Source organism: Amblyraja radiata, chromosome 14 (assembly GCF_010909765.2).
Source record: "Amblyraja radiata isolate CabotCenter1 chromosome 14, sAmbRad1.1.pri, whole genome shotgun sequence".
Lineage (NCBI taxonomy): Eukaryota > Metazoa > Chordata > Chondrichthyes > Rajiformes > Rajidae > Amblyraja > Amblyraja radiata.
In genome coordinates, this window is record NC_045969.1 from 22682147 (window position 1) to 22700434 (window position 18288).

Consider the following 18288-nt stretch of genomic DNA (forward strand, 5'->3'; position numbering starts at 1 on the left):
ATGCCATATACCTTCTTCATCATCCATAAATAAGCACAGGAAATAGGTGATCAAATGTAACATCGGAAGCAGATGGAGTGTATACTGAAGTTCCAAAATCTGCTCATGGATCACTTAGAATTTCCTCAAATCCATCCCTTAACAGGTTGAGCAAAACTAATGAACACCTCCATTATTTTCCAGTAAGGTGAAGAACCCATTCATATTTGTAGTTGCTGTTGTGGGGATTTATGTAGTGATCCTGTGGTTCAGTGACCTTTTGAACAACCGATTAACCAATAATGATATGAACCTGCAGCAGCTAAAAAAGCATCGCACAACTCTTTGGAAAATTCAGGGGCGATTTGCTGAACAAAATGGTGGTGCTGTGCTGTATGCCTTCCTTGATGAAAGGTTTAGGCCCAGATGCATTTAATTCTGAGGGTGTCACAGGCCAATAGTATGCCACTTCATTAGAAGTAAGGCTGCTGACAGCTTTCCTGAATTCTAAGCATTTCACCAAAAGCAGTGCGGGTGAGGAGAGGAGATCAACAGCACTCAGCAAGTCACCAGCAGCATAAAAATGATAAACAGCATATGCGTTGATTTGCAAGTTATTCATAAACCTGGATTGAATTTTTCTGATTTTACTGCCCCTCTCCGGTAGAAACAGTAAAGGTGAGAATGTAAAATATTAGGTGCCACTGTTCCCTCTAATCCTTCAGTCTTCCCTTTATACATTTACAGCAGGCAAGCTATATTAAATATGTAGCCCAGTGCAATGAAGCCATCAAGTCCGGATCCATAATTTTAGTGATCTGCTTCTTGTCAGGCAAACCACCTGGGAGCCTTCTGCGGAGTCTTTTGATCACAAAGAGGAGGCTTTATATACAAAGGCTAAGTAAGTCATTTTTATTAAATGGGATTTCAGGAGTTTTACTGCTCTTTACCAATGTACTGTGAAAGTGAAGGCTGCATAGTTGCCCAGTTAAACATTCATTAATACCGAGGACCAAGTTGCTGGTGGAACTGTGAGGGGAACCAGCAGCTTGTCCAGCTCCTCAATGAGATGTTTGGAAATGGGCACAGGTCTCCTTGTGTAGGCAACTGCATCACCAGTCCTCTTCACTAAAAAACAAGGCAAAACAAATTTCTGCCCCAACCATATCAATGGCATATCCCATCTCAAGCTTATTGTTGCTTTTTCGATTGTGTAGATGTGAGCTGCAAAAATCAATTTTCATCTTGGTGCAATATTCCCCAGTTATTGATTTACTCAAACAGCATTCTATATTCTCTTCAAGAGCATTTTCTACTGACAGGTAACAAAATAGGGGAAATAGATATTAATATACCAGAAGCGAATGCTGCTTCTGTATATTAGGGCGCCAGGATATCAAGCAACCGTCCTAGTGTACACTTGGGAAATGTTACCAAGGTTGATGTACGCGTGAGTTACAGCCTTGCCTTTGAATCAAAGATTTGACCCACTGTGATAGCACAATGTCATACCTGGTTAAGCTCAGCAATGGAGTTAACAGACAAATCTGCCACAATCTGATTGTTTGATGGAATGGGCTCGAGGAACTGTTTGGGCAAATCTGTGACCTGCAGCAGCCTCAGAAACATTGTCAAGGTAAATGCTGAAGAAATGCAAAACTTGTCACATAACGTTGATAGTTTAAATTAATTAACTGGTCCAGCACTGTTAGAAATGTATTTATCGGTGTCACTATAGTAAAAAGCATTTTGTATCAATGACCTTTCATCATAACTGAGGAAAGTTGAGATAATTCAAGCTTTAAGTTCCAGAGAAAGTTTGGAAGAGAACAGAAGGAAGATTTGTGACAAGGTCAAGGGTCGGAGTGATTGAAGGGCACATTGGTAATCCATATTGCTGAAAGGTTGTGGTACCTGCTTGTGAATAACATGAGATGAGTCTGGGGGGAGTTGGGGGCAGGGTAAGGTGGTTACAAATAGGAGGTGAATAGATCTGAAAGTACCAGAAAGGAGACAAAAATTATTGAATGATGGAAATATAAAATACAAGATAGAAATGACTGATCACCTTATATCTGCAACGATTGTGTGGCGATTTAATTTCAGTTTAGTTCAGTTTAGGTTATATTACAGTCATGTTTACCAAGGTACAGTGAAACTTTTTTTGTTGTGTGCCATCCAAGCAGTGAAAACCCTCTACATGATTACAATCAAGCCATCCACAGTATTCAGATACAGGAGAAAGGATACAATATTTAGTGCAAGATAAAGTCCAATAAAGTCTGATTAAAGATAGTTCAAAGGTCTCCAATGAGGTAGATGGGAGTTCAGGACTGCTCCCTAGTTGGTGATAGGATGATTCAGTTGTCTGATAATAGCTGGGATGAAACTTCCCCCGAATCTGGAGGTATGCATGTTCATACTTCTGTACCTCTTGCCTGATGGGAGAGGGGAGAGGGTGGATTGACTGGGGTGAGACTGGTCCTTGATTATGCTGGTAGCCTGGCAGAGGCAGCGTGGAGTGTAGATGGAGTCAATGGAAGGGAGGTTGGTTTGTGTGATGGTTTGGGCTACTTCCACAACTCTGCAATTTCTGGTGGTCTTGGACGGAGCTGTTCCCAAACCATACTGGGCTGTTTCTTTGCCATGCATTGGGCGGCTTGGAAGAACATAATTGGCAAATTACAGATCGAAAATTAAAGTGACTGGCTCGGAGTCATGCTTAGTGTCTCCAGTGTAAAGAAGATTACATCACAAGCACTGAATGCAGAATATTACATTGAAAGGAGTACAAGTGAATTGTACTTCACCTCAAAAGAGTGTTTGAACTTCAAATGGCAGGGGGGGGAAAGGAGATAATGGGCCTAGTGTTAATCTTCTAGCTGAAGTATTACACTCTAGTATTAGACCGTCTTGAATCTTCAAAAGAAGTAAATGATTGCATGGGACTATTTAAAGAAGTGTATAGTTTTATTGTCCAGTTGACCTTGCCAATATCCAACGGATACTTCTGGAAAGTAACACTCATTCTCCAGGGGATTTACAATCACAAGAATAGAATTTACCATCAGTTTTATTTTTTAACAAATTGCTTAACATGATCACTGTTTTGTCTAAAATACCTCTCCTGAAAATATCTTGTGGCCTACTCCTGCATCTTTATATCTCTCCATACAACCATCAGTCCCAATCACAAGCAAATAGTTATCCTCTTTGCTTTTGAAGCTTGGCAGTATTAATGAATACATATTTTCACCAAAAGACATTCCTCCATCACCATTTTATATCTAACATTCCTTTAATACTTTGTCTGTCAACATACAGATATCTTTCCTGATACTGGCTATCATCTGTAAATCTGTCTGCTACTTCAGATTCATGTAGCCATAGATGTAAAGAACTTATACTTCCAATGAGATTGTATTTGAACAATCAGACACGACATGTAGAAATGTACTTTTAGGTGAATGGTTATTCTAAACTCCAGATGCACAGATGAAACGCCTAAGAGGTGGGACGGGGGGGAAGAGGTGTGGGGTGGTGGTGGGCTGGGTGTGCGGGTTGGGGAGAGAAGGAAGAAAAAGAATGCAAGAGAGAGAACAGCTAACAGCTCCAAGTAAATCTAATCTATTTACAATTCTGTCGATAAAACTGAAAGGAAAAATGTTGGAGATTCACATAGTCTGCCTGTTTTAGTCTTTTCTTTTCTGAAGTAAAATATCAAATCTATGTTTATAGCTAATGGCAATATTTCTCTTTAGTCGTGTTACAGTTGGGTCTGTTACTGGGTGCCCTGAGAATTAAATTGAAGTTGTTCAAAGAAGAAAAATTGTGTGGGAACGAAGTTGCTGATGGATACTTTTATGAAAAACCCAATTGATCATCCTATCCCTAGAACAGTTGTTATGAATCATTCTCGACTCAAAATTTCCTCCATCAGACTCCAGGATAACTCACTCATGAAGAAAGGAAACATCTTGAAGGAGAACAGCAATCCAACAGAAAGCAAAGTCTCCGTGAAGCTGCAGCTCAGGGTAAAGTGAGAGACATTTTTCATAAGCTTTATTCAACTCTACCAGCTGCAGCTTCGTGGGTGGCTTTTAAGGTCAAGATTTAAGTCATGTTGCTGAGCACAATCATAGCCAGCGCAGTGGCAGCACTGTGGGTGTGCAGCACTGTTGGAGCTGCTGCCTTTCAGATGTGAGTTAAACTGAGGCCCCATCTCCCATCGAATGTGAATGTTGAAGATATGACACTATTTTTTTTTAAAAGGAGGGGAATATTATGAAATATCCTTGTTAATGTTTATCTCTCAGCCACGGAAGTAACACAAATCTCACTTGGTAACGGCACAGAAGGAGGCTACTGAGTTCAGCAAGTCCATGCCTGTTCTCAGGAGAGCAATCCTATTTTAATGAAACTCCAGTAATCTGGCACGCTCAGCACTTTGGTGGTCTTGGCCGGACAGATTTTTATGGACTGTTGATGTTATTCCTGTCAATACCTCTCCACATATTTAATTCTTTTTTTTAAAGTTGTTAAACTGTAGAATCATGCATTTTCCAGTGAACCTGGTAGGTTTCAGTGGAGAGTAGGAAACAGAATCAGGTGAGTTTCAAGTGACTACAGAAACTAGGGCCCAGCTGCGTTTAAATGATGAATGGTAATCAGGGCTCTGGAGAGTGTTAATGATGTACAGAAACCAGGGCTCTGGTGCATTTAAATGGCGTGGAGAATTGGGGGTCTGGTAAGTTTAAATGGTGTATAGGAATTGTGACCCATGTCAGTTTAAATAAAGTACAGTGATCAGGGTACAAATGAGTTCTTCTTCTTGCGTATGGCATGCACAGACTAAAGTTGTAGGACAACTTGTTCCATTTGATCTTATTTGATTGTGCACGCCATGTTGATTGCATTCATCGAAACAGGGCGGACCACGTGAAGGTTGCAATCTCCCACCCCACAGATGAGTTCAAAATCCAAGCCCACAAGGAATTGCAGAGAATTGTGGATGCAGCCTAGACCATCATGCAAAACCAACCTCCCTTCCATTGACTCCATCTACATATGATTGAAGATGCCTCGGCACAGCCACCAGCATAATCAGGGATGATTCTCTGGCGCTGTAAGGCAGCACCTCTATCGCATCACTGCCACTTCATCCCTTCCAACTCTTATTTCTTTCTCCTTGCAACTCATTCTCTCACAAATGACTATCAGTTGTCCTTTGATACTTTCAGCCATTAGCCGATGTTAAGGGGTGATTCACAATGGTCAATTAACCCACAACAGTCTTGAGGAATGTGGAATAATACCAGAGCAGCAGGGGCAAACCATGCAGTCGTGGAGGGAAAGTGTAAATTCTGCACAGACAGCACCCGAGGCCAGGAAGGAAATGGCGGGCCTTGAGCTGTGAGGCAGCAGTACCGGCTGTCGTACCACCACACTGCCCTCAATCATCCCCTCATCATCACATTACTGCTTGTGGGACTTTACTGTGTGTGAATTGCTTACTCTCTTTCCTATATTACAACAGTGAATATGTTTCAGGAGCACTTGACAGGCTGTGAAAGTGTCATAATCATATTCATACTTTATTAGCCAAGTATGTTTTGCAACATACGAGAAATTTGATTTGCCATACAGTCATACCAATAAAAAGCAACAAGAAAATCAAAATACATTTTAACATAAACATCCACCACAGTGACTCCTCCACATTCCTCCCTGTGATGGAAGGCGAAAAAAGTTCAATCCCTTCCCTTCTTTATCCTCCCGCGGTCGGGAGCCTCGAGCCTTCCGTTGACGACCTTGGCTTTTGCGGCCGGCGGTCGGGCCCTCCGGATTGGGGCCATCAAGCTCCCGCATCGGGGGGATCTCAGCTCCCCCGTGCCGGGCGATCGGACCCCGGGTCGGGGCTGGTTGAATCTCCTGCGACTTTGGAGCTTCCCGATATCAGTCTCTACCCGAGAATGCGAGGCTCCTCGATGTTGGAATCAGCAGGCCGCGCGAGGTTGGAGCGTCAATCCCAGGCAAGGGATCGCAGGCTCCGATGGTCGGTCCACAGCCCCGTGTAGGGCTCAAAGTCAGTCTCGAGCAAGGCCGTCAGCTGCGTGATGTTAGGCCGCAGAGCGACCGGAGATACAATCTGGAAAATACTCGCATCTCCGGCAAGGTAAGAGATTGAAAAAAAGTTTCCCCCACCCCCACCCCCACCCCCACATAAAACAAACCAGAAAATATTAACAGAAACATTTTAAAACACAGTAAAAATAACAAAAAAGACGAAAAGACAGACAGACCGTTGGCGAGGCTGCCATCACTGACGGGCCACCCGGTGATATGGGACAAGTTAATAAATGCACACTTTCACCTAGCTAGGTCTAATTTCATGTGATGTATTTCCATGAATGATCACGGATTGCTTTATTATTTCTTCAACTTAAACCCATTTGGCATACATTATTATTATCTATCTATCTATCTATCTATCTATCTATCTATCTATCTATCTATCTATCTATCTATCTATCTATCTATCTATCTATTAATATATAAAACTCTCGCCCCATCCGTCCGACATCCGTCCGGCTGCCTTTCTGTCTTTCGATTCGTTCCCGCCATGCGATGTCACAATGCCCGATGCTCGCAGACGTCCAATCGCAATGCCCGACGCTCGCAGACGTCCAATCAAAATGGATTCATTTACATGTACGGCTTCCGGCCGCATTTCTTCCTTTGATTCCCTGCAACTCCGAAACCAGATGCAGAATCGCCGACATCTTTTCCATTTCGGTAGAGATTTCACTTTTCTTTCTAAGTATCCGCTCCTCATTACATTTCGTCGTGTTTAAGTACACGTTTTTAATCAAATCCTCCCCCCCCCCCCCCAAAATTTCAAAACTAAACTGGCTTCTCACCCATGGAATCAGCCCCAGCCCCAGCCCCAGCCCCAGCCCCAGCCCCAGCCCCAGCCCCTGCCCCAGCCCCTGCCCCAGCCCCTGCCCCTGCCCCAGCCCCTGCCCCTGCCCCAGCCCCTGCCCCAGCCCCTGCCCCAGCCCCTGCCCCTGCCCCAGCCCCTGCCCCAGCCCCTGCCCCAGCCCCTGCCCCTGCCCCTGCCCCAGCCCCTGCCCCAGCCCCCGCCCCAGCCCCTGCCCCAGCCCCTGCCCCAGCCCCTGCCCCAGCCCCTGCCCCAGCCCCTGCCCCAGCCCCTGCCCCAGCCCCTGCCCCAGCCCCTGCCCCTGCTGAACATTCCATCGTGTGATGTCACAATGCCCAATGTTCACATATGTCCAATCGGAATGGATTCATTTACATATGCCTATGCAGGAGCACCAGCCAATGGTGAACGTTCCATCGTGTGATGTCACAATGCCCAATGCTCAAAGACATCGTTGCCATAGAGAGGGAGTACAGAGAAGGTTCACCAGACTGATTACTGGGATGTCAGGACTTTCATATGAAGAAAGACTGGATAGACTCGCCTTGTACTCGCTAGATTTTAGAAGATTAAGGGGGTATCTTATAGAAACGTGTAAAATTCTTAAGGGGTTGAATGGGCTAGATGCAAAAAAAATTGTTCCGGATGTTGGGGAAGACCAGAACAAGGGGTAAAAGTTTAAGGATAAGGGGGAAAGCAGAATCGCCGACATCTTTTCCATTTCGGTAGAGATTTCACTTTTCTTTCTAAGTATCCGCACCTCATTACATTTCGCCGTGTTTAAGTGCACGTTTTTAATCAAATCCTTCCCCCCCCCCCCCCAAATATTTCAAAAATAAACTGGCTTCTCACCCATAGAAGCAGCCCCAGCCCCTGCTGAACGTTCCATCGTGTGATGTCACAATGCCCGATGTTCACAGATATCCAATCGGAATGGATTCATTTACATATGCCTTTGCAGGAGCACAAGCACTTGGTGAACGTTCCATCGTGTGATGTCACAATGCCCCATGTTCAAATACATTGTTGCCACAGAGGGAGTACAGAGAAGGTTCACCAGACTGATTCCTGGGATGTCAGGACTTTCATAAGACGAAAGACTGGATAGACTCGGCTTGTACATGCTAGAATTTAGAAGATTGAGGGGGTATCTTATAGAATCGTACAAAATTCTTAAGGGGTTGGACAGGCTAGATGCAGGAAGATTGTTCCAGATGTTGGGGAAGTCCAGAACAAGGGGTCACAGTTTAAGAATAAGGGGTAAATCTTTTAGGACCGAGATGAGAAAAACATTTTTCACACACAGAGTGGTGAATCTCTGGAATTCACTGGCACAGAAGGTAGTTGAGGCCTGTTCATTGGCTGTATTTAAGAGGGAGTTAGATGTGGCCCATGTGGCTAAAGGGATCAGGGGGTATGGAGAGAAGGCAGGTACAGGATACTGAGTTGGATGATCAGCCACGATCATATTGAATGGTGGTGCAGGCTCGAAGGGCCGAATGGCCTACTCCTGCACTTGATTTCAATGGTTCTATGTTTCCCTCTCCTCACCCCTCTCCTTCTCCCACTCCCACCCATCCCTCTCTCCCCCACCCCCCTTCCCTCTCTACGCCAGCCCCTCCCCTCTCTCCACCCGCCCCCTTCCTCCTACCCCTCTGTCCCTCTTCCATCACTCCCCCTACCCCTCTCCACCTCCCTCCCCACTCTTCCACCTCTCCCCCTTCCCCCTCCACTCTCCCTCACACTCTTTCCCCTCTCTCCCCCACCCTTCTCCCGCTCCCTCCCTCCTCCCCAATCTCCCCATCCTCCCCCTCCCTCACATCTCTCTCCCCATCCCCCTCTCTCACCCCCTATCCCGCTCTCCTTTCCCTCCCAAATCTGTCCCGTTTCCTCGACCTCCTCTCCCCTCCCTCCCCTCTTCACATCCCCCCCTCCCTCAACCTGTGTGTTTGGGGGGTGGTTAATGTGAGTTTGATGCCGCAGCCCCCCCTCCCCCCCCCCCCCCCAAAACGTCGTTGGGGAAACAGACCCAACGGGTCTGCACTTGGTCTAGTCTATCTTTAAAACTGTGTGCCTGTCGCCTGCCGTCCGTCCGGCTGCCTGCCTGCCTTTCGATTCGTTCCCATCGTGTGATGTCACAATGCCCAATGCTCGCAGATGTCCAATCGCAATGCCAAATGCTAGCAGATGTCCAATCGGAATGGATCCATTTACATGTACGGCTTCCGACTGCATTTCTTCCTTTGATTCCCTGCAACTCCGAAACCAGACGCAGAATCGCCGACATCTTTTCCATTTCGGTAGAGATTTCACTTTTCTTTCTAAGTATCCGCTCCTCATTACATTTCGTCGTGTTTAAGTACACGTTTTTAATCAAATCCTTGCCCCCCCCCCCCCCCAAAATTTCAAAAATAAACTGGCTTCGCACCCATAGAAGCAGCACCAGCCCCAGCCCCAGCCCCAGCCCCTGGTGAACGTTCCATTATGTGATGTCACAATGCCCGATGCTCACATATGTCCAATCGGAATGCATTCATTTACATATGCCTTTGCAGGAGCCCCAGCCCACGGTGAACGTTCCATCGTGTGATGTCACAATGCCCAATGCTCAAATACATTGTTGCCATAGAGGGAGTACAGAGAAGGTTCACCAGACTGATTCCTGGAATGTCAGGATTTTCAAATGAAGAAAGACTGGATAGACTCGCCTTGTACTCGCTAGATTTTAGAAGATTGAGGGGGTATCTTATAGAAACGTATAACATTCTTAAGGGGTTGGACAGGCTAGATGCAGGAAGATTGTTCCGGATGTTGGGGAAGACCAGAACAAGGGGTCACACTTTAAGGATAAGGGGGAAATCCTTTAGGACAGAGATGAGAAAAACATTTTTCACACAGAGAGTGGTGAATCTCTGGAATTCTCTGCCACAGAAGGTAGTTGAGGTCAGTTCATTGGCTATATTTAAGAGGGAGTTAGATGTGGCCCTTGTGGCTAAAGGGATCAGGGGTATGGAGAGAAGGCAGGTACAGGATACTGAGTTGGATGATCAGCCATGATCATATTGAATGGTGGTGCAGGCTAGAAGGGCCGAATGGCCTACTCCTGCACTTAAGTTTCTATGTTTCCCTCTCTCACCCCTCTCCTCTCCCACCCATCACTCTCTCCCCCACCCCCTTCCCTCTCTACCCCACCCCCTTCCCTCTCTCCCCCCGCCCCCTTCCCCTACCCCTCTGTCCCTCTTCCACCAGTCCCTCTACACCTCCCTCCCCACTCTTCCACTTCTCTCCCCTTACCCCACCCCTCTCCCTCCCTCACCCCTCTCTCTTCCCCTCCCTGTCCCACCCTTCCCCTACCCCTCTGTCCCTCTTCCACCACTCCCCCGTCCCTCTTCCACCACTCCCGCTACCCCCTCCCTCCCTCCCTCCTCCCACACTTCCACTTCTCTCCCCCTTCTCTCCTCCCCCTCTCCTCACCCCTCTTCCATCCCTCTCTCCCCCACCCCTTCCCTCTCTACCCCACCCCCTTCCCTCTCTCCCCCCGCCCCCTTCCCCTCTGTCCCTCTTCCACCACTTCCCCTACCCTCCTCCCACTTCTCTTCCCTTACCCCACCCCTCTCCCTCCCTCACCCCCCCTCCCTCCCTCTCTCCCCCACCCCTTCCCCTACCCCTCTGTCCCTCTTCCACCACTCCCCCTGTCCCTCTTCCACCACTCCTGCTACCCCTCTCCCCCTCCCTCCCTCCCTCCCCTCTCTTCCACTTCTCTCTCCCCCCACCCCTCTCCCCCTCCCATCCCACTCTCCCCTTCCCTCCACACTCTTCCCCCTCTCCCTCCTCATTCCCTTACCGTGCACAGTCTCTGTCTTTAAGAAGGAACTACAGATGCTGGAAAATCGAAGGTAGACATAAAAAAAGCTGGATAAACTCAGCGGGTGCGGCAGCATCTATGGAGCTAATTGAATGGTCAACGTTTTTGGCCGAAACCCGGAAGAAGGGTTTCGGCCAAAAACGTTGCCCTTTTCCTTCGGTCCATAGATGCTGCTGCACCCGCTGAGTTTATCCAGCTTTTTTGTTGTTGTACCAGCCTCTCTCTCTCTCTCTCTGCCCTTTTCTCTTCTCTCGACTCATGCACGCCCGCTCCAACCGCCCCCCCCCCCTACACCTCTCTCCCCCATCCTCTTCTCCCCCCCCCCTCCCCTCTCCCTCTCCACCCTCCTCCTCCCCTTCCTCACAAAATATTTTTTGTGGGGGCGGGTCCTCAGTGTGTGTGACTGTTTGTGGAGGCGGCCACGCGCTCTCCATTCAAGAAGACGCTCATCTGTTTGTGGAGGCGCGTGCTTAGTATGTGACCAAAGATCTTATAGCGGAGCTCTCCGCTACAAGATCTTTGTGTGTGACGACACACGCTCCCCCCCCCCCCCCCCCTTTGGTGCAGGAGGCGCGCGCAGCATCTGAACGCTCAGCGAATATTCGAATTCTTCACTAACCGTCATTCTGACTTTGCTTGTGAAGAGAAAAGTCCTGAATTGCATTTGTCTGATGCAGGAAGATTGTTCCCGATGTTGGGGAAGTCCAGGACAAGCGGGTCACAGTTTAAGGATAAAGGGGAAATCCTTTAGTACTGAGATGAGGAAAACATTTTCACACAGAGAGTGGTGAGTCTCTGGAACTCTCTGCCACAGAAGGTAGTTGAGGTCAGTTCATTGGCTATATTTAAGAGGGAGTTAGATGTGGCCCTTGTGGATAAAGGGATCAGGGGGTATGGAGAGAAGGCAGGTACAGGATACTGAGTTGGATGATCAGCCATGATCATATTGAATGGTGGTGCAGGCTCGAAGGGCCGAATGGCCTACTCCTGCACTTAATTTCCATGCTTCTATGTTTCCCTCTTGTCACCCCTCTCCCTCTCCCACCCATCCCTCTCTTCCCCACCCCCCTTCCCTCTCTACCACCACCCCCTTACCCCTACCCCTATGTCCCTCTTTCACCACTCCCCCTACACCTCTGCCCCTCCCTCCCTCCCCACTCTTCCACTTCTCTCCCACTCTCTCCTCCCCCTCTCCTCCCCCCTCTCCCATCCCTCTCTCCCCCACCCCCCTTCCCTCTCTACCCCACCCCCTTCCCTCTCCCCCCCCACCCCCTTCCCCCTATCCCTCTGTCCCTCTTCCATCACTCCCCCTACCCCTCTCCTCCTCCCTCCCCACTCTTCCACTTCTCTCCCCTTTCCCCTCCACTCTCCCTCCCCACTCTTTCCCCTCTCTCCCCCACCCCTCTCCCCCTCCCTCCCCATCTTCCCCATCCCCCCTCCCCCACATCTCTCTCCCCATCCCCCTCTCACACCCCCTACCCCGCTCTCCTCTCCTCCCAAATCTATCCCGTTTCCTCCTCCTCCTCTCCCCTCCCTCCCCTCTTCTCCTCTTCTCACCCCCCCCCCCCCCCCGGCAAACGCTGTTGGGGAAACAGACCCAACGGGTCTGCACTTGGTCTAGTTATTTTTAAAACTCTCTCACTCCCTCTCTTGATTGAGATAAATAACACATTTTGGAGTAATTTGAGTAAAGTTTTCTGCTTGTTTTTTTTCCCGGTGGAAATCTGCTAATGTTCTGTCACAGAATGCTAAGAACCCGACATCTTCATTAAAGTGGTTTAAGAGTGCAGATCCATTCCATGTATAGGTGACTCTGCAGTCATGCAAATGTGAGGTGAAATCGGAAAATGGTAGAAATGCTCAGCAGATCGGGCAGCATCTGTGGAAAAAGAAATAGAGTTAGAAATTCAGGTCATAGATTCTTCATCACAACTGCAAAAGAGAGAAAATAAATTAGTTTTGAGTGTAGTGAGTGTGGGGGAAGGATTGCATATTAATGAAGTCATAGCTTAGTTTAGAGGTTGTCCGAGCAACAAAACCATCTCAAACCAATGTGGCTGATTCTTAACAGCCCTCTGAAATGACTTAGTAAAAGCGCTTGTATTGAACTTAACTTAGTAAAATAACATCAGGAAATTTGTTCTTCCAATACAACAATGTTCCTCGTCTTCACTTAGACAGGGATAAAACCAATCACTGAAAAAGCACAATGATATTTTTGAGTGTTAAACTCTACGCAGCATCTTTGATTGGACCACTTAAAGTAATCAGCAGAATATTCCAATCTATAGCAAAATAGACTGCACCGCAACGACCCGATAATGACATTACATTGTAGTAACCCTCTGACTCCTTTTAAAAATCAATGCAGTGACCTGTACAGCTATTTTATGAATTGAATTCAAAGAACAGGATGCATTACCCTTTCATTTATGAACTCTTGTGTTTTGAAAAATAATTTAGAAAACTGCCCATGGCTTCAGAATTCTAAAGGCTCATTTGGATTGTCTTCAGGTTTGCTATTATGAATTTTTACAATATTTACAACATGTTTCCTTTCCCTGCAAATTAGATAAGTTCAGAGGCAAATTAAGCAGCCATGTTATGTGTAGAAAGAACTACATATGCTGCTTAAACCAAATAAGAGAGACACAATACACTGGTGTAACTCAGCGAGACAGGCAGCATCTATGGAGAGAAGGAATGGGTGATGTTTTGGGTCGATGTTATGCTATAGTGACCTGGTTCCTCTTTCTCTCAATAGCACTAATTTGCACTTATATAGCGCCTTTAATGGTAGGTGCTTCACAGGAATATTATGTTAAATTTGACAGCCTCATAAGTAGACTTTAGTTCAAATAATCAAAAGGCTTGGTCAAAGAGATTAGGTTAAGAAATCACAGGAGCAGAATTAAGCAATTTGGCCCATTAAGATTACTCTGATTGAAGCACTTTAGGGAAGGAATTATAGTTTAGGACCAAGGCAGCTGAAACATGATTGCTAGTGATGGGGTGAAGATAATCAAGGTTACTTTGAAGGCTAGAATTGGAGGAAGGTAGAGGATCAGTGGGATGGAAGGGAAGGAAAAAAAAATCCCGCCAGACTGTGAGGCAAAGTAGATTCTGAACACAAGCAACTTGGGCAAACAGGACATGTTGAGAGTTAGGATAGAGCACAGGGACAGCCCTTTGGCCTACAATGTCTGCAATGGCCATGATGCCAAATTAAACTATTCCCATCTCCCTGCACATCGTCTGTATGTCTCTATTCCCCACCTGCTTGTGTGTCTAAATAAATACCACCAGAGTATTGCTATTATTTCTACTACCACCACCTTCCCTGGCAGTGAATTCCAGGCACCCACTATAACCTGCATTAAAAAAAACTTGCCTCGCAATACTCCTTTAAACCTACACCTCTCACCTTAAAGCTACATCTCAATGTAATTGACATTGGATACAGGCTATTTGGATGAGCACAGAGATGAGCAGGGGGAGTCAGCCAGGCAGGAATGTATTAGTTTGAAGAATGGCCCCGACCAAAACATGAGCACCTGTGGAATACCTGACCATTCCCTCCACCGATGCTGCCTGACCTGCTGAGCCCCTGCAGCACTTTGTGTTTTGCTCAAGAGTCCAGCAGTTCCTTGTGTCTCCCAGAATGTATTCGAATTGCTGTATCAATAAGTATGTCGCGATAGGCGAGGTTTCCAACAGAAAAAAGGGCTGAGGCATAGGCTGCATAGAGCAGATGCACTTGCATCACCATTGGTAGAGTATTGGTTCAAAGGAACAGATCACCTCAACTAGTACTGGTCTTGGAAAAGAAAGGCGAATAAAAGGGGTGAGTAGAGATTCTTCCTCACAGTTCCAGTGATTCTGTCTTGACATTTGGTGCTGTCTGTGTGGAGTTTTCATGTTGCCTCTGTGGCTGTATGGATTTTCTCTCGTTGCTCCAGTGTGTTCGCCCATCTAAAGACGTGTGGATTGATACGTTAATAGACCATTTGTAAATGATTCCTACTGATCAATTGAATTGTAGAGACTGGTGATGCTGGAAATTGAGGGAAAATAGAATGGGATTATGTGACGAGGTGCTTGAAGGTCAACGTAGACTTACTGGGTGCAGGCCTGCTTCTGTTGTATCATTCTATGTTTCTATTTATGTTCCAGTTCCTGCCAACCCCATTAAAATCATTAGTTAGTGAACATCATTTCACTTCTATTTGCTTCTCGGGAGATGCGAAACATACTTTGGGCAAAACAAGGTCTGCACCTGGAGCAAGAAGGAGTGATCAGATCCATCCAGTTTCTTTGAAAATCTTCCCATTGTCATCTTAGCTTCTCTTGAAAGATAAGTAAATTAGCACATGGAATAAGGTTCTAGGGAGATAATTAATCCAGTTAAAGGAAGGAAACATAAATGGTGGCATTCAGAGGAACAGGAAGGTGTCTAGTTTGCTCGGTGCTCTCCAAAGCAGATCAGTGTTAAGTACTGAGGATTGTTCATTTACAAGCAGAAGGTCAGCAGTTGTATAGGGACATCGTCACCTCCCTCTTTCAAGATACAGAAAATACTGAAAGCAGCCAACAGATCAGGCAGCATCTGTGGAAAGAGAAACAAAATTAACCTTTCAGATTGGAAAAAACCTTTGTAAGAACTGTGAAAGGAAGAGAACAGAATAAGTGACATCCACATTTTAAAACAACCCTAGGCTAGGGACGATTAACTATCGGTGACTGCTATCTATGGACTATTTGACAGAAAGCGAAAATCTTCTTGTGGACAGGAGAGATATGTCTGTGCTGCCGCTCCAACCATATAGGCCATAATCACTTTCTACTGTCATGCTTTAATTAGTAGTATCCTCCTTAAGGATGATGTTATGCTAATCAAAAGCTTGTTCACTTTCCAGGATTAAAGTTTAAGAATTTGAATTTTGATTTTTGTAGGACTGGGAACAAAACTCAGTTATAAAAGTTCACTAGTTTTCAAAATGCCCTCTGGGGAGCAACCTTATTGTTTACACTTAGCCCGATGTACACTGACTCTGGTGGATTCTTAATAGCCTTCTGAAGTGGTTTGGCAAGCCACATACATCAAAGGGGGGGGGGGGACACTTTAGATGGGGAAAATATACCAGTCTTTCCAAAGACTTTAATCCTGGAAAGAGAACTAAAAAACAAAAACAAAAAAGGTGATCAGACCAGACAATTTTGTCATAGCGGGTGTTCTTGAGTTTACTCAAAAGATCACACAAAGGCTGTTACCTTATTGTACGGTGAAAAAGTACAGATGAATAAATCACATAGTGGAACTTATTTATCTTTGTTGTCCGGGACATTAATCTGGAGTTCTTTTACGGCGAGGACTCTTTATTATATGTAAGTGTTATCCCGTTTGGATGTCACTGGCCCCTTAAGTGCCTTAATATTTATTTTCCTCTTGATTATCTGTAAAGTGCTTAAGGATTCACCTGATGACCCTTTGAGGTTAAGCAAATACCAAACCTGCAAGTTCCAAACCATAAATAAGTTAGTCCAACCATGACAGTGCTGCTAAGTAAACAGAGTGATTTACTAGCCTCTACGTGGTTGTGTAATGTGTTTTAGCAGCTTTGAAGTCAGATTTGAATGAATGGGTGATATGAAGTAAAAAATATTATTCTTGTTTTACTCTACAAATTAGCCCAGGTTTAATTTGTAGAGTTTTAAAACATCAATTCAATATTCATTCAAATATCTAAACTGAATAAATACCTCTGCACTCTCTGTGCTACCTACCTTCCTACCTTACTCACTAGTTCCCAGTCTCCTGCTCTTGTGAGGAGCTTCCTAAATTGCATATAGTGAAATATTTGGTGAAAGGCACCTTTGGTGAAGTGTCCCTCTTTTTACTGTCACTGGTTCACTAGTCTGTGGCAAAGGTTGTTGGGTTTTTAGAAGCATCTTTCTGGATGCCTAAAGGCTGTAGCTTTCCTCTTGCTCTCTGTGAAGTAACACCTGTCACTCCATGTGACAGCCCACTGATTGTCTGATTTTGCTGATTATCAGAAACTTCTCATCCTGTTACCTATCCAAGAGTTGAACTTTTATATCTATCCAGTTCCACATGCTTGGAAACTACCTCCAGAGATTATAGCTCCAATTTCTTGAATTGTTGCCCTTTTGAGCAGAGAACCAGATTCTTACAGCCCTTTACTCCTTTTTGTGGAAGGTTCGCAGTGTTTTACTTTTTCTTTCCCAGCTCTTTGCATTCAGCGGTACAGAGTGACTCATCTAGAGACCATCCTCCTGAGTGCCTCCCTACCTGCTTCTCAATGTCTCTCTCTTCGTTGCCACTGAGATACCAGTTTGTGGGCGGTGAGAAATGTCATCTAGCATGCCCAAACTGTCGTCTGAGTAACTGCCCCATGTTTCCTGTGCCACAAAAGACAGATTTATCTGAAAATTGCCGCAGACAGATATCCCCTATCTGTCCTTAAATAGTTGCAACCATTTAAGTGTGACACTGGAACTTTATTTCTCTCATGATACTAAACAGCGAAGGAAAGAATCCACCCTAAATGTTGGAGAGGGGTTTCATTCATAATGGTGCTTCAATAGTTTCCCTTCTATGTACATTGCTGGTGGAGGCTTTCTTTGGAGGGAGACAAGACAGGCCTACAAGCCATGGACATTTTCTTCACAACCCTATGTTTATCAATGGGAAGAGAACTGTTCCTCAGAGGAAGTTCCTACCATGACTAATTGAAGACCCCATGATTGGCAAAATGAAGTGAGAGAGTGATTTTCAATTGTAGAAAAAGATGATGAGTATTGAAAGAGGTTTCTCTGGTATCCAGCAGTGGAGAGAGAAGATGGTTGTATCCATCCATTCGCCCTATTGCATGTGGTGGGAGAGATCATGGAGGAATTTCTCTTTCTCAGGGAGTCATAAGTTTTCAGAGAGCTATGGAGGCAGAAGCAATGAATATATTCAACTCGAGATTGGCAAACATTTGAACTACAAAGCAGTCAAGGAATTGATGGAAAGAATGGGAAATTGGTGTTAAAGCCAAGATTGAATCTGCCATGATCTTGCTGAATGATGGAGCAAAGGGTTGATTATGCTGCTTCTGCTTCTTAAGACATCTTGACCTTAAGATTGAGCCAAACCAACAAGAGCAATGTCAGGTAGTAATTCCTCACACAAAGAATTGTGCACATTTGGATTTGCCACAATCTTGATGAAAGGCAGAGCATTCTCTAGGAGTCAATTGGATTTCTCCTGTTCCAAATTCTTGTTGCCTTGTGTTCCACCAAAAAGCTGTGGGCTTGAAAAACATTAAAAATCACGTATGTTTGATTCTTGATGGGGAGGGCATTGGAATAGAGGTGGGTATATGGAGTAAAGGTACAGTTCAGCTCTGACTTAATTAGTTGACAGAAAAGGCTCATGGAACTGAATTATCTCTTTTTCCAAAGTTCTCACAAGTATGAGGGAAGATGTGGGTAAAATTGT